We start from the raw sequence: 24,408 nt of genomic DNA, 5'->3' as shown, positions 1-24,408 counted from the left end.
CCAGTTCCTGTTGATATGAAGTTTTTCATCTGCTTCCAAATACTCATCCTTCTTACTTTCTCTTTAACTCCAGATATCCCATCACGTCATCATCATCAGAATGACTATTAATTTTACCAAAGATTTATATCCAGAGAGGGCACTCATGGTGGCTACTTCACATAAATCAATGTGTGCATTTTAAACACCCGAAAGCAATATGTGTGCAAAGAATATGAATTGTGTGGTAGAGTGAGGTAGTTCTTGATTTACAACCACAGTGGAGGCCAGAATTTTTATGGCTAAGCAATGTGGTCGTTAAGTGAGTCGTGCCTGATTTTACGACCTTTTGGTTGCAGTCATTTAGCAAATCACATGGTCCATTAAGTAAATCTTCTCCTTTGACTTTGTGACAGTATGCAACTCAGGTTGCAATGGCAATCATGTGACCCCAGGATGCTGCAACCATTGTAAATACATGCTAATTTCCAAGTGCCCAAATTTTGACCACAGGATCAGAGGTGATATTCTGCCAGTTTGCCCCGGTTTGGGTAAACCGGTAGTGGTGGTGGTGGTGGTGGTGGGCTCCACCCGCCCACCCAGACATCATTACAGATGTTCTGCGCACACACACAGAAGTGCCACACGTGAGTGAAGTGAGCATGCACACGCGCTCCCAATTCCAAACCAGTAGTAAAGATCATTAGAGCAATTCATGCCTGCCCAGGATGACTGTTACAATCGAAAGGTTGAGGACTGGTCGTTTTTTTAAATTATTATTATTATTTCAACATATCAACATTTCATCTTTCCTTAAACAGTGTGTCGTCTGGGTACAAATATGCTTTCAGCATTTACAACATCATTCACATTAATATTAATTCTCTAGTCTTAAAATTACAATATATTAAGCAATTGGACATTATTAACTTATTTATTTTTCTCTTAAAATATCTTCTAATAAAAATACAATACTAACGTTTATCATGATTGTTTTCCCTCAACATAATACTGACAATTATCATCTTGTTTGTACCTCTATCTTAACATATTTTCTACTCTTCTTTAGTCTTCTTCCCTCATTTCCAATTTCCCTTTTTTTCTCTAACCGTTAATAAAATACTTCCCATATAATATTCAGTTTGTTCTTTCTCTTTAATTATTAATGTTAATCTGCACATTCTAATATTTTCCTGATCACCTGGTTTTAAGTTATTTTTTTCAGTCCTGTCATAACTTCAAACATTTGTCAAATGAATGGTCATATGTCGAGAACTACCAACCACATCTCCAAGGAATTGGATGAATTCTTCAAGTGAATACAATGAAGGTTTCTACAGACAAAAACCCTGCTACACCATGGGTTCACCTGTGTGCCCCCCCCCCCGGCCCATTGTGACCAATGTCTGCATGGATATCAGGGCTGTGGTTGACCTCGGGGGGGCTGGCCGAGCGTGGCCAACTGGGTGGGTGTGGCCAACTGGGTGGGCATGACCAACTGGGTGGGCATGGCCAGCTTGATGCCATTATCTAAACAGCTGGCATGTCTCTATTCGCATTTGACCGGATAAAGCTACACTGGCCCAATCTTTCCACTTCACACAGGTAGACCAGGACCAAACCCCGAGGACCTTGAGTTTGACACCCCTGCTCTAGACTGCTTCACAGGAATTCCAACCACTCGCTGGTATAGGTGTGTGGCTGGTACTTGGGTCAAGATCAAAGCATAGAAATTTGAAGCGTTTACCAAACATATCAATTCTGTGGACAGATACATCAAATTTACATGGGGAAGATGTTAAGGAAAATAGTCTGGCCTTCCTGGACTGTGCAATATACTTTAAGGAAGACAAAAAGCCTTAACACTGAAGTTTAACCAAAAAAACCCCCACAGAGATCAATATTTACATTTTGATTCCCATCACTGACTGGAGAACAAAATGGGAGTCATCATATCTCTACACCACCGAGCTGAAGTCTTGCCTACCAACAAAGATGCAAAAGGAAAAGAACTAAAACCCATCAAGGAAGTCCCCAGAACATGTAGCCATCCCAAATGGGCCTTCATCAAATCTCAAAAAAGACCCTACAGGAGCTCCTCCATAATAGACAATGAAGAGAACAGTAAATGAAGCAACATTGTCATTCCATATGTTGCAGGAATATCGGAAAAGCTGAGGAGGATCTTCAGCCAACACAACATATGTGCACTTTTCAAACCCAAGAATACACTAAGGCAGAAGCTTGTCCACCCCAAGGATAAAACACCCAGTCACAAACTGAGCAATGTGGTATATGTAATACAATGCAGTGAGCGATTTGCAGTTCTGTACATTGGGGAAACAAAACAACCACTTCATAAATACATGGCACAACATAGGAGAATAAATCGATCAGGACTAGATTCAGCAATGTATCTGCATTTAAAAAACAAAGGCCACTCTTTTGAAGACAGCAAATCCACAGTTCGGAGAGAGAGGACTGCTGGTATGAAACAGGGGTCAAAGAGGTCATCTATGTCAAAATTGAACAGTCCTTTCTAAACAGAGGGGGGGGGATACAACGCTAACTGTCTCCAGTTTACAACACAGTTCTTTTAACCGTTCCAAGAAGGCTTGACAAACATTTGCACCACTCAGGTTACCCTGATGACACAGATAAAACTCCTGGTGGCCTAAACACGTCATTAAACGAATGCAAATGACCAACTGGCTGCAAATAGTATAAATCCTTCCATTTCCCACCATCCAGTCAGAGCTGAAGCGTCTTGGATGAAAACCGAAATGTCTTCACAGAAAAACCAGCAAGTCCAGTTGCCTCTTGAAAAAGCACCTTTGGGACAACCCTGATCTGGATGACGGAGAATCTCCATAAATATTCTTCAAGTGAAGTTCCCATGTTTATAAGACCTCTGGAGAGGAGATGTTATTGTCTTCTATTTGACAGACCCACCCTTTAAATCTCCTAGTGCCATCTGTCACTTGCTACCTCCCTCTGGAAGTGTATCTGCACTCTGAAATTTTGAGAGTTGAAGTCCAAACATCTGGCTGGGGAATTCTGGGAATTGAAGTCCATGTGCTTTAAAGTTGCTGAGTTTGAAAAACATTGACCTATTTGGTTAAACAGTTCAGGACTTACCTACAAATACTCTTAGACCTCTCAAAAGTAACCCTAAATTTATGTTAGTCAGATCTTCTACTCTAAATTTCACTGTGGACTAGCTACACTTCAAAAAAACTGTTTTTAAAGCATCTACATGACATCTTACCCATCAGTCTGTCTTCCTGTGACTTCCATGCTCTCTAACTATTTTTCTATCTATATATGGTTGGGGAGCGAGAGAGGGAGGGAGGAAGGAAAGAAATCCAAATCCATCCAGTATGCTGACTAACTGACTGTCAGATTACACACACACACACAAATACCACTCATGCAGCATCATGGCTCTCCAGAACCGTAAAGCCTACAAACTTTAAATTTGGCATGTATGTTCCTCTTGGCTTCTAGGTGCCTGCTGAGAAAGGATTTTTTGAAATGAGCACCATATCATTAGTATTTCTTGTATTATTATTAACACGCTCTGATGATAAGAAGTTAGACATTCCACTCACTCTCCCCACCTGAAAAGAATTCTGTTCAAACTGCCACTTGGGCATGGCCAGCTGCCACAGGCTGCCAGTTTAAAACTCCACTGACCAAAAGCAATGCATCCGAGCCACAAGTTGAGATGCACTCTTGCTCCTCAGTGGATGAAACACATCCAAAACTGTGGGCAAATTTAATTGCAAAAGGCTCCATTGGCAGATAGATAGATGATGGATGGATGGATGGATGGATGGATGGATGGATGGATGGATGGATGATAGATAGATAGATAGATAGATAGATAGATGATAGATAGATAGATAGATAGATAGATAGATAGATAGATAGATAGATAAATGATAGATGATAGATAGATGATAGATAGATAGATAGATAGATAGATAGATAGATAGATAGATAGATAGATAGATAGATAGATAGATAGATAGATGATAGATACATACATACATACATGGATGATGGATGGATGGATGGATGGATGGATAGATGATAGATAGATAGATAGATAGATAGATAGATAGATAGATAGATAGATAGATAAATAGATAGATAGATGATAGATACATACATACATACATGGATGATGGATGGATGGATGGATGGATAGATGATAGATAGATAGATAGATAGATGATAGATACATACATACATACATGGATGATGGATGGATGGATGGATGGATGGATGATAGATAGATAGATAGATAGATAGATGATAGATAGATAGGGATAGATAGATAGATAGATAGATAGATAGATAGATAGATAGATAGATAGATAGATAGATAGATAGATAGATAGATAAATGATAGATGATAGATAGATGATAGATGATAGATAGATAGATAGATAGATAGATAGATAGATAGATAGATAGATAGATAGATAGATAGATAGATAGATGATAGATACATACATACATACATGGATGATGGATGGATGGATGGATGGATGGATGGATGGATGGATGGATAGATGATAGATAGATAGATAGATAGATAGATAGATAGATAGATAGATAGATGATAGATACATACATACATACATGGATGATGGATGGATGGATGGATGGATGGATGGATGGATGGATAGATGATAGATAGATAGATAGATGATAGATACATACATACATACATGGATGATGGATGGATGGATGGATGGATGGATGATAGATAGATAGATAGATAGATAGATAGATAGATAGATAGATAGATAGATAGATAGATAGATGATAGATAGATAGGGATAGATAGATAGATAGATAGATAGATAGATAGATAGATAGATAGATAGATAGATAGATAGATAGATAGATAGATAGATGATACATATATACATACATGGATGATGGATGGATGGATGGATGGATGGATGGATGGATGGATGGATGGATGGATAGATAGATAGATGATAGCTAGATAGATAGCTAGATAGATAGCTAGATAGATGAGAGTGAGTGAGAGAGAGAGAGAGAGAGAGAGAGAGAGAGAGAGAGAGAAGAGAGAGAGATACCAAATACCACTCAGTCAACATAAAATCTCCAGAACCTACAAAGCCTACAAACTTGAAATTTGGTACGTATGTTCCTCTTGGCTTCTAGGTGCTCGCTAAGAAAGGGTTTTTTTGAAATGACCATCCCATCATTAGTATTTTTTTATACAGTAATTAACACACTCTGATGCTAAGGAATTCTACTCTCCCTCCCCACCTGAAAAGAACTCCATTGCTACTGCCAGTTGCCTTATAATAACATGCTCTGATGCTAAGGAGTTAGACATTCTACTCCCCCCCCCCCTGAAAAGAACTCTGTTTCAACTGCCAGTTGCCTCACATTCCATTACCTCAGCTCAAACTGGCAGACTTTCCACTCCTTCACTCAGGAGTGCTCTAGGGCTCCTTACAGTACTAAATGTCGGTACCACACCAAAATGTCTATGGCTTCCACCTATGGAACTGCTTCCGGACTCAAGGCGCTGGGAGAGATATTCCCTTATGTGTCTCAATCACCGACCACCACTGAACCAATGGATTGTGAACCGAATTTCTCCTGCATAGCCCAATCACATAGTTTGGTTGCGAAGCACAGGTATCCAGCTAGTAACTTTATTAAAAAGTGGGATTAGCTCATCAGATCATGTTAACTGTCTGGTCAGGTTTCAGCTGTTGTAATGAGAAGGTGGAACTCCCACCAGACTCACAGCTGGGAAAGATTCATTTATTCCATGTATACTCTATCTTTCTGTTAGAAAGGACATTCCAAGCAACTTACAATTAAAATAGTAAAAAGTAGTAATAGTAGTAATAGTAAAATAAAATATGGTGTATAAAACTATAAAACAATAACAGGGAAGTGAAGATCTAACCATATGTTCATCTATTTCTTGTTTATATGTCTCTGTGTCTATCTCTGTGAAGAGAGAGTTTCTGCAGTTAGCAATGCTTACAAAGTTTGTTTCAAGTTATGTATAAAAAGCTGCAACTAAAAACTCTTATTAATACTATTACAATACTAGCAAAATGATAGGATTCCAAACCAGAGTAATAGTAGAAAGAGGAGAACTAGAAGTGATTTACGGAATGATCTTTAAGAATTGCCTGCCTTCCTTTATGTGAAAACAGGAGTCTCCAACCTTGGCAACTTTAAGACTTGTGGACTTCAATTCCCAGAATTCCCCAGCCAGGCACTTGGTAAACCCCGCCCCCCTCAATTATTATTCATTGTTGAAAAAGATGGAGCAGGATGCATACCGTATTTTTCAGAATATAAGACACACCGATATATAACATGCACCAAGATTTCGAAGAGGTAAGTAAGAATTTTTTTTTGTCTTCCCCAGCTCCCAGGAGCACTCTGCAGGCTTCATCAAGACTGGGGGAAGGCAAAAGCGCCCCCATTTTTGCAAAACACGGGCAAAAGATGGGCTGTTTTCACAAAAAGGGGGGGGATTTTTGCCTTTCCCCAGCCCTGCTGAAGCCTATAGAGTGCTTTTGGGGGCTGGGGGAAGGCAAAAACACCTCCATTGTTGCAAAAATGGGGTGTGGGGGCGGGGCTTTGGGAGGCCAAAAATGGCTGCATTCGGTGTATAAGACACACCAACATTTCCATGCTCTTTTTTTTGGGGGGGGAGGTGTGTCTTATACTCTGAAAAATATGGTAATTAACACAACACACAACTTGGTCTTCAGATGAGAATTCTGTCTCCTCTGACATCTGTCTGTCTGTCTGTCTGTCTGTCTGTCTATCTATCTCTGTCTGTCTGTCTGTCTGTCTGTCTGTCTGTCTGTCTGCCAATGGAGCCTTTTGCAATTAAATTTGCCACACAGTTTTGGATGTGTTTCATCCACTGAGAAGCAAGAGTGCATCTCAACACGTGGCTCGGATGCATTGCTTCTGGTTGGTGGGGTTTTAACATAGCATGTTTGTACCCTTTTTAACATTCAGGACAACATGTTTTCAGTAAAACTGGACTTCACTAAGCTTCAGCAGTTGATTGGCTGGTGGGGTATCCTAGCAACAAAAGTCAACCGAGATGCATTCATAGCCTTGGATGAGATAAGCAGCTAATAGCCTATTTATGCCCCAGAATGTGCTAATGTGTTGGGAAACAGATACAGTTTCAAGGTAGGGAAAACCTCAATTGTTGTTTGACTCTTCTCCAAATGGTTTCAATGTAAAAATCATTTCCTTTGGAGCAGATCCCTCTAAGGTTTGGTGTCGAAGGACCTGGTGGAAATGTGATATCCCAGACTCTGCTTGTTTAGCTTTAATACGCCAGGGAGGTATCTTGCTCAAAAATTGTTCAAGGCTGTGTTTGCACAAAGGAAAAGTGTGCGGCTTAATGGGATAAAAAGCAATATGTCACAGCATAACATTAATTCTAATCCCATGGTTTTTTGTTTCTGTGATAGGCATGGAAAGGTATGCATCATTCATGCTCAACCTCCAGGGTTGGAATTCAGAACTACCATTGGAAAATCATTAGATTCCAAAAGGCAGCTATATTAAAATATGTGGTTGGTTAACCAAATCCTTTGCAGCAGTGGTGAAATGTAAAAAAAAAAAATGTGCCGCTGGTTGTCTGGGCATGGCTTGGTGGGAGGGGTCATGTGACTGGGTGGGCATGGCCAACTTTTTAAAACTTTTTAAAGAATTATTTTACTGCTTATTCACCCGAATCGGTGGTAAAAAATGAAAAAGTGAAGTGAAAAGAAAGGTTCAGTTGTGCCGTGCAATCATGGGAACCTCCCCACCCCCACACTTTTTACAGCATTTTTTTACTACAAGTTTGGGTGAATAGGTAGTAAAAAAATTCTTTAAAAAGTGGGGGGGGGGGAAGGTTCCCATAATCGCATGGCACAGCTGATTGTCATGGAACCTTTTTTTTTTCCACTTTTTAAAACATTTTTTTCCTGCCTATTCACCTGAACTGGTAGGGGAAAAAAATGCTTTACAATCACACAGAAAGAAAACTTCTGGGCATCGTGCGGCTCAGTTGTGAGCCACACGGTTGTTGGAAGCTCTTTTTTTCCCCACTTTTTAAAGCATTTTTTTCCCTGCCAGTTCGGGTGAATAGGCAGGAAAAAAAATGCTTTAAAAAGCGGGGAAAAAGCTTCCAACGATCGCGCGCTCACAGCTGAGCTGCGCGATCCTCAGAATTTTTTTTTTACTACCAGTTCGCAAAACCAATGACAATCATCCCTAGCAATTTGTGCGAACTGGTAGCATTTCACCCCTGCTTTACAGGTATTCTTCGTATTATCACCAGGGTTGAGCCCAAAATTTCTGTTGCTGTGAGACAGTTGTGAAGTAACTTTTGTTCCATTTTACAACCTTTCTTGCCATGATTGTTAAGTGAATCACTGCTGTTGTTAAATTAGTAACACAGTTGCTCAGTGAATCTGGCTCAACCACCATTCACTTAGCTTGCTGGAAAGTTGCAAGAGAGATTTATATGACCATGACTGCAACCCTCATATATACGACTTATATTTATGGATTTGGATGCCAAGCATCCAAATTTTGATCACATGACCACAGGGATGCTGCAACAGTCATAAGTGTGAAAAATGGCCACATAAGTGACTTTTTTCAGTGTCCTTGTAACTTTGAACAGTCACTAAATGAATGGTTCTAAGTCAAGGACTATCTTTGACTATAGTTTCATGGTCTTTTTCTCTGTCTGTCTGTTCCTCAAAGTAAAACCCTCTGATTCAATTTGAAGGAAACACAATTATCGCACATATGGTGCCTCTCCGTCTCCACCTCCATCTTCATCTTCACCTCCACCCATAGACCTAGAACTCTGCGAGTCAGTTTAGGAAGCAGAAGAAAGAAACAGCTGTTTATTCCTTCCTTCCTCCATCTGTTTGTTCTGCTCAGGCTCACCCAGGGGTATCCACGTGTAGGAGGCATACCAAAATAGATAGGATCGTGGGGCTCTGATTGCAATTTTAGATTTTGAGACCTCCTCCGCTCTCCCTCTGGATGTCCCCAGCCTCACCCATAAAATGCATTTTCTCCCGCTACATAATTTACTGGCATCTCTATCCTATCTCTAAGAGGAGGAGGCAGTAACAAAAAACAACAATTCCAAGCATGAAGCCAACAAGTTTGGAGAAAGTTCAAAGTTCGCTCTACATGGGGCTCTACATGGGGCTCTACATGGGGCTGCCCTTGAAGAGTGTTCGAAGACTCCAGCTGGTCCAGAATGCAGCCGTGCGAGCGATCGTGGATGCACCCAGGTACACCTACGTTACACCTATTCTCCACAAGCTGCACTGGTTACCCATTAGTCTCCGGATCCGCTTCAAGGTGCTGGTCGCTACCTATAAAGCCCTTCATGACATCGGACCTGGCTACCTGAGAGACCGCCTCCTGCCGATCACCTCCCATAGACCGATTAGATCACACAGGTTAGGTCTCCTCCGGATTCCATCGGCCAGCCAATGTCGGCTGGCGACTCCCCGGGGGAGGGCCTTCTCTGTTGCAGCTCCAGCCCCTTGGAACGATCTCCCTGTGGAGATCCGAACCCTTACTACCCTCCTGGCCTTCTGCAAAGCCGTTAAGTCCTGGCTGCTCCAGCAGGCCAGGGGGCTTTCAAAATATCCAGCCCCTCAGAAATTTTGACTGTTGTATATTTTAATATGTTGTTTGTGTATTATCCCCTCTCCCTTGTTTTATTGTAAGCTGCCCAGAGTCCTTCGGGAGTGGGCGGCATACAAATCAATAAAACTCTAACTCTAACTCTAACTCTAACTCAACAACCACTCTGTGAGAGTTGCAGCAGCAATCACATCCCAAAAGCACACACAGCTAACTGATTCAGTAGGATTCATTAACTTCTCTTTCATATGTAATATATAACACATGAAGTAAATATACAATACCAAAAGCAGGTTTTCCAACGTGGTAGTAAATAGAAGCAAATACAGGCAGAGGAGAGAACAGTTTCAGTTTCAGTTCAGAGCAGCAGATTAGTTTTAGAACTCAGCACAGACTCACCTTTAGTACAGAAGTTAAGCTAAGACACGCCCAGGCTCCTAGCTGTCTCTGGAAAATACTGTTTCAGTTTCCAAACAGCACTCATTGGCTGACCCAGTTGCCATGTCTCTTCATTGGCTGACCTTGCTACCATGTCTCTGCCAAGTCATGAACTCTCATGCACTGACACATTCCCAAATATTTTATCTTCATAAAGCTTTTATGGCCCTAAAATGAGTTAAATAGACCCACTTGAGAACAACCAACTCAACCTCTTTAGTAGACTAACTAACTACAGAGAACTAACTGTCAATTCCAGACCTGCCAGATCTGGGTGGCAAAAATGACCCAAATGACCATAAAATGACAGCAGAGAGATTATAGAATTTTTTTGCAATCCACACTGGAAAACCTAATCAGTAGTTGTTACAGAGAAGGCAGGTAAGACCTGAGTTTTTCCAGCCATTGGGGGAAAAGAACATTGGTGTGGAACATGCTCAGACTCTTAACTACTGGCTGATGAACAGGGTTTATTACTGGTCAGCATTCATGTAATGTTCGAGACCAGCCTTCACCACTTTAGTGTTCCCCAATTGGGTTGGCCATTCATGACCATCATTCTCAGCCAACAAAAGGGAAGTTTCTTCCATAAGCTGTGATGGACCACAATTTCTTCTTCCTTTCCTGGGGGCCCTTAGTCCACAATGTGAAATCTCACTTTAAAACCAGGATGAGATTTGGCATACATCATGGGGAGTTCCTAGAGGAGATCAACCCTGACTGTTCTTTAGAAGGCCAGATCCTGAAGATGAAATTCAAATACTGTGGCCACCTAATGAGAAGGACTCACTGGAGAAGAACCTAATGCTGGGAACAATTGAGGGCAAAAGGAGAAGGGGATGGCAGAGAATGAGGTGGCTGGATGGAATCACCAAAGCAATTGGCGTGAGCTTAAATGGACTTCAGAGGATGGTAGAGGACAGGAAGGCCTGGAAGACTGTTGTCCATGGGGTCACGATGGGTCAGACCAATGGTGGGTTGTAGGCGGTACGCCCCGGTACGTACATAATGGAGCCAGTCGGAAGCACCAGATACCGTTCCAGTATGGTGCTCTGGAGGGCCCACCTGCCCACCTGAGCTCCTTACTGGTGTTTGAAGGCTTCTGCGCTTCCACGCAGGCGCATGGCACGTACAGCACCTGCGTGATGCTCCGCGGAGCAGCTGGAGCATTGTGGAGGTGCTAAGACACATGCGCACGCACTGCACGCATCCATGAGGATACCACCGGCCCCATTCCTTTCGTACCGGTTGGAACGGGATATGAAAACCACCACTGGGTCAGACACAATTTCACAACTAACAACAACAATGGGGAGTTAACTTTATATCCCAAAGCCAAGCTCAGCAATATGCCTGTTTTGAGTGCAGTGTAAAAAGATGTAAATAATCTTGAGTGTGACTGTCACTTATACGTCTCTGGGTGATTTCATGGAGGACAGAAGTACCAGTGAAAATTGATATCCATATTTGCCATAAGATTCCCTTTTCATTGGTCTGGACACCTATTTAGACATTTAGACATAGTGCATTTTCTTTCTTTTCAATATTTTCCGATGCATTATTTAAGCCCTCTACTTTTCCATACAGACCTTATTCAAGTTGCCTGGTCAGCTGTTTTCAGCTTCAGATCATTTAAACACCTCCTTCATAATTCAAATTTTCACTTGACAAGACAAGGATTTAAACAGATAACAAGGATCAGTGCAAAACGATGGAGAAGACTTGCTCATTCAATACAACATCAACTCCTGGGACTGATATTTCAGAACACTGATGGATGTGCACTCAACCAAGAGAACAAAACATATAATTTATACCACTGTGTTTTCCAGTTAAAGCAAAACAGAGCAATTTTTTTCCTGATAATAGATTTTGCTTGAGTATATACAGGATGGAAAAATTGCCTTTTATCCACAGAACATAGCCCTTGTAGAGCAGTAGTAAGCATACGCATATATAACGCTATCCTATAGATACTACCATATCTATACCACTTATCTTGATACACAAATATTCTTTAAAGATTCCTAGTGTAGCTGATCTTTCAACAAGCATAGTAATTGGCCAAATGTTCAGAAACGGTTAAGCCAAAATTGCTGAATTTGAGTTAAGTCTGTCACTACAACAAGAAGCACAACTACAATGAGTAGCTTTATCTCTATTGCAAAGTTACACTAAAATAATGTTTTGCAAATCTGAAAGTATTTTTCCCCTTCTTTGCTTTTGCTCCTGAGAAAACTAGAGAGGGTTCCATTTGCGATAACTTTTATATCCCTTTCCAGAAAGATACAGATAACTGATGCAGCAGGATTCATTAATTTCTTTATATACATAAGAATAGATGAATAAATGTACAATTCCAACAGGTGGTTCTTCCAAATAAACACAAGGCAGGAGAGTTACAGGCAAACAAAAGCAGTTAGCTTCATTTCACCAGACAAGCCCAGACAGACTGCTAGTTTACTTCTCAGAGCAGCTGACTGCTTAAGTTTCTGTTTCAATTCTCTGCACAGACCCAGATCTGTTTAAGCTCCCATTGGCTGACTTAGTTCCTATGCCTATTCATTGGCTGACCTTGTTCCCATGTCTCTCCAGTCATGAATATTTTAACAGATTGGTCTGTGGCTCTTTCCTGCCCTTATTTTTCTATGTTTCTATTCCCATATAAGGGACGTGGTGGCCTAGCAGTTAAGACTGCCACCAGAAGGGTGAGCCCCCGTTCTTGACCCATGTAGTGTCAACCTAGCAACTGGAAAGCATTCAAATGCAAGTTGATAAATAGGTACCACTTCAATGGGAAGGTAACAGCATTCTGTGCTCCTCAGCATATAACCATGCTGGCCACATGACCACGGAAATGTTTCGGACAATGCTGGATCCCTTGGCTAAGAAACCGATCAGACACCAATTAACAGGGCAAATATTTATCTTTATTTTCAGATACAACTTCAGTTTCATGTTGCCCAAACCAGAGGTGGGTTTCACAGAAATTTATCATTGGTTTGCCCCCTGTGCGCATGCTCGCTTCATGAGAGCATGCCCCTTCCACGCATGTGCATAGCCTTCCAAGCATGTGTTTGCTCGCACACATGGCTTGCATGTATGCACATGGCTTTAAAAATGTGGGTAAATAGGATGGCATAGAGCAGGGGGAGTGAGGGGGGGTTCATGTGGGGGGGGGGCACCCCATCCGCAGGTTGCCATTACCAGTTTTCCTGAACTGGTCCAAACCCTCTGAATACTACCTCTGGCCCAAACCCTCATATGTCTCCGCAATCAGTTTCACAGGTTATTTCTTCTCTAACAAGCCAAGGTTTCAAGTTGGCTTGCTGACGGAAGAGTAAGTCTCTGTCCAGACAAAATATTGTCAACTTTTTTTTTTTAATTGCCTGGCCATATAACAGAAGTTATCAGAAAGCTGGCATGTGGCTTCTTACCAATAAATCAAAATTACATAGAATATCTTTTGCAAGGTAGTTTAATGATCAGGATAACTGACCTCCTAATTAAGAGAATGCTATGATGAGGCCTGTTTCCTGTATCCTACCGCAATTACCTCCCTCCTTCTCTGACACTCTTCGTTGGTTCATTGAACAAGCTACATCGATTTATTTGTTCATTGAAGAAGCCGAGCTTATTTCATAAGCAAAATTTGGAACTGGCATGATTCTGAGTCTGGCGTTTTAGAGGCCAGTGTGCAATTCACATCATTTGCAGAAAGATATCAAATTGGACATAATCATGGGTTTTTACAGGATGCCTATAATTTTTCCCACCAATGATGCCAGTGCAGACATATCGCTAAATCCCTTGGGAACCAATGAGGAGTGTTGAAGGGACTGTACAACCACCACCAGCAAACACCACAAAAACTGAAAGAAACTGACAAGATAATGACTGCATCGGACCATGGTTGCAAAGTGTGAGGAACTTTCGCAAGGGGGGGGGGAGGCACACGCAGTCAAATTCCAATTTGAAACGAAGCAGCGCCTGGATAAATTCTACATTGCGTTTCTCCGTGTTCCTGATATTCCCTCATTTGCAGCCAATTTAGGAACGTTGTCGTAGCCGATGAGAATCGGCATAGCATCATGGTCAAAGATGCTGGACAATTTCAGTTTTGGTCCTGCCCGAAGCACAAAGTCCTTTGGCCAGTCCCTCTCTCTCTCTCTCTGCCCTAGGAAGGAGGCAATGGTAAACCTCTACTGAAATATGGCCATGAAAATCACAGGGCCTTGTCCATGTCAAGACTGACTGTGAGGAACATAACGCCATAACAAGCACAGCGTGTCATTGGATGCTTTATAATGATTTTTTTCTCACCAAGCAGCTTTGTTGCTGTTTTCCAGTTGTTGATTTCGAGCTTCTACGATTCCATTTGGCTCCTTTATTTGATTTCATAGACTTGTCCTCTCCAATTATATGACCAAATGGAGACTGATTTTCTTTTCTGTTATTTCTCACCCTTTACTGGGCTTTCATTCCTTCACCAGACTTCAGTGAAAGACTCCTGACTCCAGGGGGGGAAATAAAAATAAAATCTCTATATAAACATCGGCTGACTGCAGGTTGTTGGGGTGAAGCCTTCCAGGACACAGAAAGAAAGTAATCCATCTGGACATTTAGGGCCAAGTGAATGAGTAGACAGAATGGCATTGGAGATTAGGTGTGTGTGTGTGTGTGTGTGTGTGTGTGTGTGTGTGTGTGTGTGTACGCTCTCAAATCAAGCCTTGTCTCATTTTTTTAATGCGCTTGGAGAACTAATCTCCATGTTACTGGGAATATTCAATGTTTTCTGTAGCTCTTTTCTGCCCTCTAGTGGTGCATGGAAGTTTTTCAGCCGAAAGAAGAGAACATTGCTTTGAATACTATTTAGAACAGTTGTATTTAATGCCAATTTACATCCTGGGGTTTATAATCTGGTAATGTGCCTCAGAAGGCCTACTGCTACAAGGTGCCCTTGCATGCCTTCATTAGTAAGAGAGAAAGAGCTCTCTTCTTTTGGCCCAGTTCCCATAATCCTGGTTGGGGAAAAGAAAAGAAAACTATGACCAAAAAATAAAATAAAATAGCAACCGAAGGAAATGATTGCTTCATCGCATCTTGGGTGGGTGAAAGAGACAGATTCTTTACACCTGCTAGCTACAGAATTCCAGGAGTTGTAGTCCATCCATCTTAAAACTACCAAGATGGTGAAATCCTGTTTTAAGCTCAACAAAAAGACATTTATTTTCAAAGCTGCCAAAACAAGATTATTGGATTATGTTTTTTTTTTAAAACAAATGGTTTGCAAATTGTACAAAGGATCTAAATTTGTTCTGAGCCACAAATTGCAAAAAATATAATTGATGGTGCAGTAGGTTGAACCCATGTTTACTGGCTCCAAAAGGACTTAACTCTTGACAGTTTATTATAGATGGGAGGAGTTGCACCTCTCTATGTACGGGTAGAGTAAAAGAGTCTATGTACAAGTGCACCAAAAGACAAGGGAAATAGAGTAGGTTTTGTTTGAGTGACAAAGCAAGTCTGGCTTCTGTTATATTAAGGATTGGACAAGAATTTTACCTTTGCTTCAGAAACTAGAATGTCCCAAACCAGTACTGCTTTTGTGAGTGAGCAAAATGAAAATCCAGCGATGGAAATCTATAATAGAAATGGAATGTAGAAAATGGGCCTAGTGCCAAACTCACAACTTCTCCCCACTGCGGTTTGGGAGGAACCTCTGGGCCATCCACCATGAGGAACAGTGGCCTTCTGAACCAGGAATGTCCAACCTTGGCCATGTTAAAACTTGTGGACTTCAATTCCCAAAATTCCCCAGCCAGCTGGGGAATTCTGAAAGTAGAAGTCCACAAATCTTAATGTGGCCAAGGTTGGACATCCCTGTTCTAAACAGAAGCTATGGAAAATTCTAGTGAAGCACCTCATTAAGATGGAGTAATTAGATAACATTCACTTGGGTACCCCATCTCAGAAGTATCACAGCTTCATCTTACTGCAAAGTATCTTGGGGTTGTCGTATTAACCAGAGATCCCAGAAACAAAACTGGGTTTAGATGTGGAGAGTTGGATTTAAAAAGCTTATCCTGATTGACTGAAAAGTCACAAGACTGTTCCTTCAATGCTATTTCTGGGAGTAGAGTAGAGTAGAGTAAAATAGAATAGAATATGAAAGGGACCTTTGAGGCCTTCTAGTCCAGACCCCTGCTCAAGCAGGAGACCCTACCATTTCAGACAAGTGACTGTCCAGTCTTTTCTTTAAAATCTCCTGTAATGAAGCTCCCACAACTTCTGAAGGCAAGCTGTTCCACTGGTTACTTGTTCTCACTGTTAGGAAGTTTCTCTTTAATTCCAGATTATCTCCTTGATTAATTTCCAACCATTGTTTCTTGTCCTGCCCTCGGGTGCTGTTCCCTCAGGGGAATAGCTTGACTCCATCTTCTTTGTGGCAGCCCCTCCAATATTAGAATACTGCTATCATGTCACCTCTAGTCCTGCTTTTCTCTAGACTAGCCAAACCCAAATCCTGCCACTCTTCTTTATATGTTTTAATCTCAGAATAATCGAAGGATGCAAAATTGAATTACTCAAATAAAAGAAACCAGACTTTCTTGGTCCTTGTGTGAATGGGGAGTTCTGAATCTCACATAAGCTGCTTTGAGCTTCACGGGAATTGGGTGGGGAGAGGAGTAGAGGAAGCAGCAGGACAACTAATAAAGTGAATAGCTTTTAAGATCACAAAAATTATCTCCACTGGACCATCTGCTTTTGTGCCAAAACAGGGAGAGGAATCCTGAGAAGGCTTATAATCCTGTTGCCATCAACCTGCACCTGCCAAGTGAAATGTGCTTATTAAATATCGGTTAATGAGAAGTACAGGGGGGGGAAAACAAACCTGCCTGAAACTTTTAAATGAGATGAATAATAGCAAAGGGACAAGGGGAATATACGGCCATACGGTGTCGATAAGGGCGTTTGTTTGAGAGGAAGGAAATATTACATTTCAATTTGTGACGTTAATCAATTTTACTGCAACAATCACACACTGTGTAAACGGAGAGACACCCTGTCTTATTTTTCATGGCTCTCACGACCTTGCTTGTCATTTCAATCAATGCTACAATTTAAAGTCTTGATTAAGCATTATCTGAGTTCGAACTCAATGGGGCAGGAAAACACATACTGCAAAGCTCCTATTCTCTCTCCCCCTCACCCCCCCCCCACTGTTCTTTGGGCTTAACGACCATGGCCTCTTACAGGAGTAGAAGACCAAAGTCATCTGGCAGACAGCACTGAAAACAGGCAGACAAAAAAAAATTGATCCCAGAAATACATATTTGCATTCTTCCTGGGAATTTGACTTTTGACTATGCAGGTAGTCCTCACTTAGTGACTTCTTGTTCATCAACCATTCAAAGTTACAATGTGCTCAACAAGAAGATTTATGGCTGGTCCTTGAAGTTGTGGCTATCACAGTGTCCCCACAGTCACAGGATCGTGACTGGGACACTTGGCAACCGGCACACAGTTCCAACGTTCACAGCTTCCCACAGTCACACTTGGGATCTTCACTGCCAGCTTCCAATAAATCAGTGAGGAAACCAGCCATCCCCTGATGTTGTGTTTAATGACTGTGCATGATTCCTTAACAACCACAACCTGAACTGTCATTGTACACTGAAAATCGCATTTAATTTCATTGTACAAGGTGCAATGACAATAAACTAACTTAACTTAAATTCTCCCTGCTATGAAACGTATCTGTACCTCTTAAGTCTAGTGCAGTGGTGTCCAATCTTGGAAACTTTCAGATTTGTGGACTTCAACTCCCAGAATTCCCTGTGCTGGCTGTGGCATTCTGGGAGTTGAAGTCCACAAGTCTGACATTTGCCAAGGTTGGGCAGCCCTGGTCTAGCGATTTGGAGTCAAAAATGCCCTAGATGGAAGTCAGGGTGAAGTTTAAAGTTTAGGGTTGTATGCTAAGACTGGAGGCGGTGAAAGAAAAAAGCTAGCACCTATTTCCAAATAGAGGAAACAAAGTATTATTTATTTCTAATTTAACCACTGCCACTGAATTACTGTACATGACAGAAAACAATCCACTGCAATTGATTTATTGTCACAGTGAAGGCACAATATGCTCAACACATTGAATCCTCTGTGGCTGCGTCTATGCATGTAGAGTATGTATCTCTACATCCATCCATTTATCCTAACTGCATTGCAATTTATCTGCTGACCTTCCGGGTTATTAATACTTCTTTGCTTAATTGCCGGGGGGATTTTTTTAATATAAAAAACACAACAACTCTGCACAAGTGTTCCGCTTTATAAGATTAGATTGCAATAAATATGCTGGAACACACACACAGACACAAGCAGTGGTGGTGATAGATGTAGGTCATGGAGACTAACAGGGCTTAAATCCCATGGGACTTCCAGATGCAGAGACAGGCAGGGCAAGTCTTGGCCAATCAACCAAACACTGTGGTGATGAACAAGGACCAGAAGACAATGGTGGTGACAGACGTGGTAGTACCTAGTGACAGCAACATCAGGAAGGAGAAGGATGAGAAGTTGTAGGAGGAACTGGAGAGGATGTGGAAAGTCAAGACCAAAGTGGTGGTAGGAACATCTGGGGCTGTGACTCTTAAACTGGGGAGTGGCTCCAATAGAACCCAGGATTGGCATCAGAGCTCTATCAGACCTAGAAGCCATTTTTTACCTTTTGGATTTCAGGCCTGCCACATTTTCTATTGTGGGAAAATGGGAGGGGGGATTATACAGAGTGTGGGTGATATGTAGCCATAATAACATCCTTTCTCAGAAAGTCCAGGTCATCTGGATCTGCAGCTGTGGTGTAGTGTCTGGGAGGCATCTCCTGGCTTTAATGATACCTGATTGGACCATGTAATGGACATGTGGGTGCGTTTCAAACTTTCACTTGGGTGGGGAAAACCTGGAAGCTTTCAGATTTGGGTTTTTCCAGATGTGCCAATATGATATCTCTAATAAAGTGGAACTTTGAGGAAACTCAAGTCTCAGAATCTTCTTTTATTGGGGGTGTTACTTGGAACCCTGACATTAAACCAATCCCTGCTAAAGAACTCTACCAGCTTCCCCGAACTTCAGGGTGCTGTCCAGGGTCCTGAGCCCAAGCAAAGCAAAGACTCAGGGAAGATGGAGGAAGAGAAGAGACCCACAGAGGGAGACATAGGTGATGGCTTGACAGTTTATGTCAAGACCATCTACTCTCCTTCCCAAGCCATGATGGAAGCTAAAGAGACCACAACATCCAATGTTGCAAAGAAGAATGCAATGCTAGGAACAGTTAAGATCCTGTGCAGAACTGTCAACCTCCACGTTTCTGGTAGAGGATCTACCATTGAGGAAGATACAGACAAACACACAGGCATTCTTTTCTTATTGATAATCAGCATTTATCTGGCCTCAACATACAGCTAACAAGCATTATTTTGGATGTAAAAGCAATGTGATTCTAGTCTAGGAGAGGATTAACATCACTGCCACTAATTCCACGTTCTCAAAATTATAATATTGAGCCTCTGGTCTTGGCAATATCAAATTAGGGTAAAGTAGAAGAAAAAGATCTGGACAGTAGAATGAGAAGTAAATTTAATTAACAGTTATTCTATTTGATTATATGCACAGCCTCGATAGATTTAATACTCATTAAAAGTATTACATACTTTACATTTCTTTGTAGAAAGAATAATCCACCCAGACTACATTTCTTCAGATCAAGGGAAATATCTGATGAAATAGAATGCAATTTCAACATATCTGAACAAATTAGAAATCCCAATTTGTCACTCCCCCCCCCCATCCCTCTGTAACTGTCATATATTGTACAACTGAACAAATGGTATCAATTGTGTAAAATTCTATTTCCATTTGTATTACAACCAGCAAGGTGCTAATACCCTTGTTAATTTTATTGGGGAGCTAATAGGAAGATCATGTTGAAAGTGCATGGCTTATTGTGACAATCCAAAACAAACTGTTGCCAAAATGTGTATCAAATATATCAATTTAGCTTAAACTGAAATGCTAGAAAGCCAGATAAATAAGTTTGGGCTTGAGGATGCCAGCTGCTGACCCTGTCTGCATTAATATGATTGATTTTGATTATGTGCTGTAATGTAGGAGAACAGAGCTGGAAGTGGGGTTGAACATGTCATCAGTTTAGAGTCATTGTGTTGTCACAAAAGACCTAAGCCCAGCCCCACGTGATTTCTCTTATCTAGTACCAATTTAGCTTCGACTATTAGTTGACCAAAAAGGGACACGGTGGCTCAGTGGCTAAGATGCTGAGCTTGTTGATCAGAAAGGTAGGCAGTTCGGCAGTTCAAATCCCTAGCACTGCATAACAGAGTGAGTTCCCATTACTTGTCCCAGCTTCTGACAACCTAGCAGTTCATAAGCATGTAAAAATGCAAGTAGAATAATAGGAACCACCTTTGGTGGGAAGGTAACAACGTTCCATGCTTCAGCCATATGACCACATTTTTTTTGTATTTTTGTATTTGTATTTATTGGACATTTATAGGCCGCCCTTTTCCCTGAGGGGACTCAGGGCGGCTTACAATCAAAAAGGAAAGGGAGTGTAGGACAGTACAAAAAGAAATGTGAACAAAAGTAAATTAAACAATAAAACTCAACATTCACTCAACATTCGGGAGGGGCGAAAATAGACTTATCCCCAGGCCTGACGGGCTAGCTAGTTCTTGAGGGCTGTACGGAAGGCCTGGACGGTGGTGAGGGTACGAATCTCCACGGGGAGATTGTTCCATAGTGTCGGAGCCTCAACAGAGAAGGCTCTCCTCCGAGTAGTCGCCAGTCGGCACTGACTGGCGGATGGAATACGGAGGAGGCCAACTCTATGCGATCTGATGGGACGCAGGGAGGTAATTGGCAGAAGGCGGTCTCTCAAATAGCCAGATCCACTACCATGGAGCGCTTTATAGGTGGTGAGTAGGACCTTGAAGTGCACCCGGAGATCGACAGGTAGCCAGTGCAGCTCACGGAGGATCGGTGTTATGTGGGCGAACCGTGGTGCGCCCACGATCACTCGCGCGGCCGCATTCTGGACTAGCTGAAGTCTCCGGATGCTCTTCAAGGGCAGCCCCATGTAGAGCACATTACAGTATTCCAGCCTGGAGATCACAAGGGCTCGAGTGACTGTTGTGAGGGCCTCCCGATTCAGGTAGGGCCGCAACTGGCGCACCAGGCGAACCTGGGCAAATGCCCCCCTGGTCACAGCTGAGAGATGGTGGTCAAAAGTTAGCTGTGGGTCCAGAAGGACTCCCAAGTTGCGGGCCCTTTCTGAGGGGTGTAAGTTTTGTCCCCCCAGCCTGAGTGATGGTATGTTGGTCAAATTTTTGGGAGGAAAACACAACAGCCACTCGGTCTTGTCTGGGTTGAGTATCAGCTTGTTTGCTCTCATCCAGTCTTTAACGGCTTCGAGACCCCGGTTCATCACGTCTGCCGCTTCATTGAGTTGGCACGGGGCGGACAGATACAACTGTGTATCGTCCGCATATTGGTGATATTTTATCCCGTGCCTTCGGATGATCTCGCCCAGCGGTTTCATGTAAATGTTAAATAGTAGGGGGGATAGGACCGACCCCTGCGGCACCCCATAGGTTAGGGGCCTCAGGGACGATCTCTGCCCCCCCACCAACACCGACTGCGACCTGTCCGAGAGATAGGAGGAGAACCACTGCAAAACAGTGCCGCCCACCCCTATCTCCCGCAGTCGTCGCAGAAGGATACCATGGTCGATGGTATCGAAAGCCGCTGAGAGGTCCAGGAGAACTAGGATGGAAGCATGGCCTCCATCCCTAGCTCTCCAGAGATCATCGGTCAATGCGACCAAAGCGGTTTCTGTGCTGTAACCGGGTCTGAAGCCAGACTGGAAGGGGTCAAGATAGTTAGCTTCCTCCAAGGTACGCTGAAGCTGGAGAGCCACCACCTTCTCAACAACCTTCCCTACAAAGGGGAGGTTGGAGACTGGACGATAGTTATTAAGAACAGCTGGATCCAAGGACGGTTTCTTCAGGAGGGGTCTTACCACCGCTGTCTTAAGCGCGGTGGGAAAGTACCCCTCCCGAAGAGAGGCGGTAACAACCGCCTGGATCCAGCCTCGTGTCACCTCACTGCTGTTGGCAACCAGCCAGGAGGGACACGGGTCCAGTATGCAGGTGGAGGCACTCACAGCTCGCATAGCCTTGTCCACATCCCCAGAGGCAACTTCCTGAAACTCAACCCAGAGATGGTTTGCCAAGTCTTCTCCTTGTGTCTCGGCTGGATCTACTGGGGTGGAGTCCAGGTCCGCTCGAAACCGGGCAACTTTGTCCGCCAAGAACTGGACATACTCCTCAGCCTTACCCTGTAGGGAGTCCCCCGTCTCCCTCCTATTTAGGAGGGAGCGGGTTATCCTAAACAGGGCGGCTGGGCGGGACTCGGCGGACGCTACCAAGGAGGCAATATATGTTCTTTTTGCTGTTCTTAAAGTCCGAATATACTCCTTGGTGCATGCTGTTAAAAGTGCCCGTTTCGACTCGGACCTATCGGACCTCCACGAGTGCTCTAGGCGTCTCCTCCGGCGCTTTACCTCCCGGAGCTCCTCAGTGAACCAAGGAGGCCTCCGGGGGCCGCTGACCCGGAGGGGCCGTAGCGGCGCAATCCGGTCTAGAGACTCCGAAGCTGCCGAGTGCCAGGCAGTGACGAGAGTCTCCGCCGAACTGTGGGCGAGGGTATCAGGAATAACCCCAAGCTCCGTCTGGAACCTAACAGAATCCATCAGTCGCTTGGGGCGGAACCAGCTGGTCGGTCCCTCCTCCCTACGGTGGGGGTTTGGCCTCCGGAAGTCTAGCCTCAGTAGGTAGTGGTCTGACCACGACAGGGGTATGATCTCATTACCCCTCAGACCAAGATCGTAACTCCACTGCTCCGAGAGGAATACGAGGTCGAGCGTGTGACCCGCTGAGTGAGTTGGGCCTCGGATTACTTGAGTCAAGCCCATGGCTGTCATGGAAGCCATGAACTCCTGCGCTCCATCAGAGTGTTCACCGAGCGAAGGCAAGTTGAAGTCCCCCAGAACTATAAGTCTAGGGAACTCAACTGCTAGCTCGGCTACTGACTCGAGGAGCAAGGGGAGGGCTGCTGCAACGCAGTTGGGAGGCAGGTACGTAAGCAGCAGACCCACTTGACCCTTGAGGTCCAGCTTCACCAGCAGGGACTCACACCCGACAAGCTCCGGAGCAGGGATCCTACGAGGTACTAAAGACTCCCGGACTACAATAGCCACACCGCCACCCCTTCCCTGGGCTCTCGGCTGATGTAGCACCTGAAATCCGGCTGGGCACATCTCAACGAGGGGGACTCCTCCCTCCGTGCCCAGCCATGTTTCAGTAATACATGCCAGGTCTGCGCCCTCATCAGTTATCAAGTCCCGGATGAGGGGGGCCTTATGAACGACAGACCTGGCAGAGGTCTGACAGACCACAGAGACGTCTTTGGACAGCGCTGGCTCTTCAGCTTTGAAATGGAGATGGGTACTGCCCCCTAAAGTCAGGAACGACCAGCACATATGTGCGAGGAGAACCTATACCTTTATGTTACTATTAATTGACTAAATTCCTGTATTAGAGATAGCAATAATAAACTGTGCTTTGATCTCAACAGATGCTCCTGGTTACTTGTGCCTGGCATTAATCTCAATGACTCTAAACTGATAATACTTTAGACCCTGCCTTCCAGTTCAACCTCTTCCTCTCCTAAATGTAATCATAATTGTAATTTATCTCACAACAGATTTGTAAATAACCCAATTTTAGCTCCTGTACCAAATATATTGCATCAGAATTCCCACATTTAGGAGAAATTTATCTTTCACTCAATTTAATGTTCTTCCCACAGAAGAGAAAAAATAGGGGAACCCCTTATGAAACTTGACACTACCCCATGACGTGAATCTTATGGATACTACAGTCCTTATTTTTTTGAACTGTCAACTCTACAGGGAGTTTCGATTCACCACAAGTTGATTGTCCCAAAGGTGCTCTTTCCAAGAGGCAACTGAACTTTCTGGGTTTTCTTTGAAAATGTTTTGCTTATCATCCAAAAAGCTTCTTCAGCTCTGACTGGATGGTGGGGAATGGAAAGATTTATAGTGAGCTGAAGAAGCTTTTTGGATGAGAATAGAATGGAATGGAATGGAACGGAACAGAACAGAACAGAATTCTTTATTGGCCAAGT

The 24,408-nt window shown here is 43.1% G+C and overlaps 1 protein-coding gene across 1 annotated transcript in view; it reads right to left on the bottom strand.

The window, feature by feature from the left end:
• The window catches only part of GRID1 (glutamate ionotropic receptor delta type subunit 1), a 793,636-nt gene that overhangs the window by 430,391 nt on the left and 338,837 nt on the right, over positions 1 to 24,408 (bottom strand). The gene's annotated exons all lie outside the window — the stretch shown is intronic.

This window comes from Thamnophis elegans, chromosome 15 (assembly GCF_009769535.1).
Source record: "Thamnophis elegans isolate rThaEle1 chromosome 15, rThaEle1.pri, whole genome shotgun sequence".
In the NCBI taxonomy this organism is placed as follows: Eukaryota; Metazoa; Chordata; class Lepidosauria; order Squamata; family Colubridae; genus Thamnophis; species Thamnophis elegans.
This window is presented reverse-complemented; position numbering and strand designations above follow the sequence as displayed.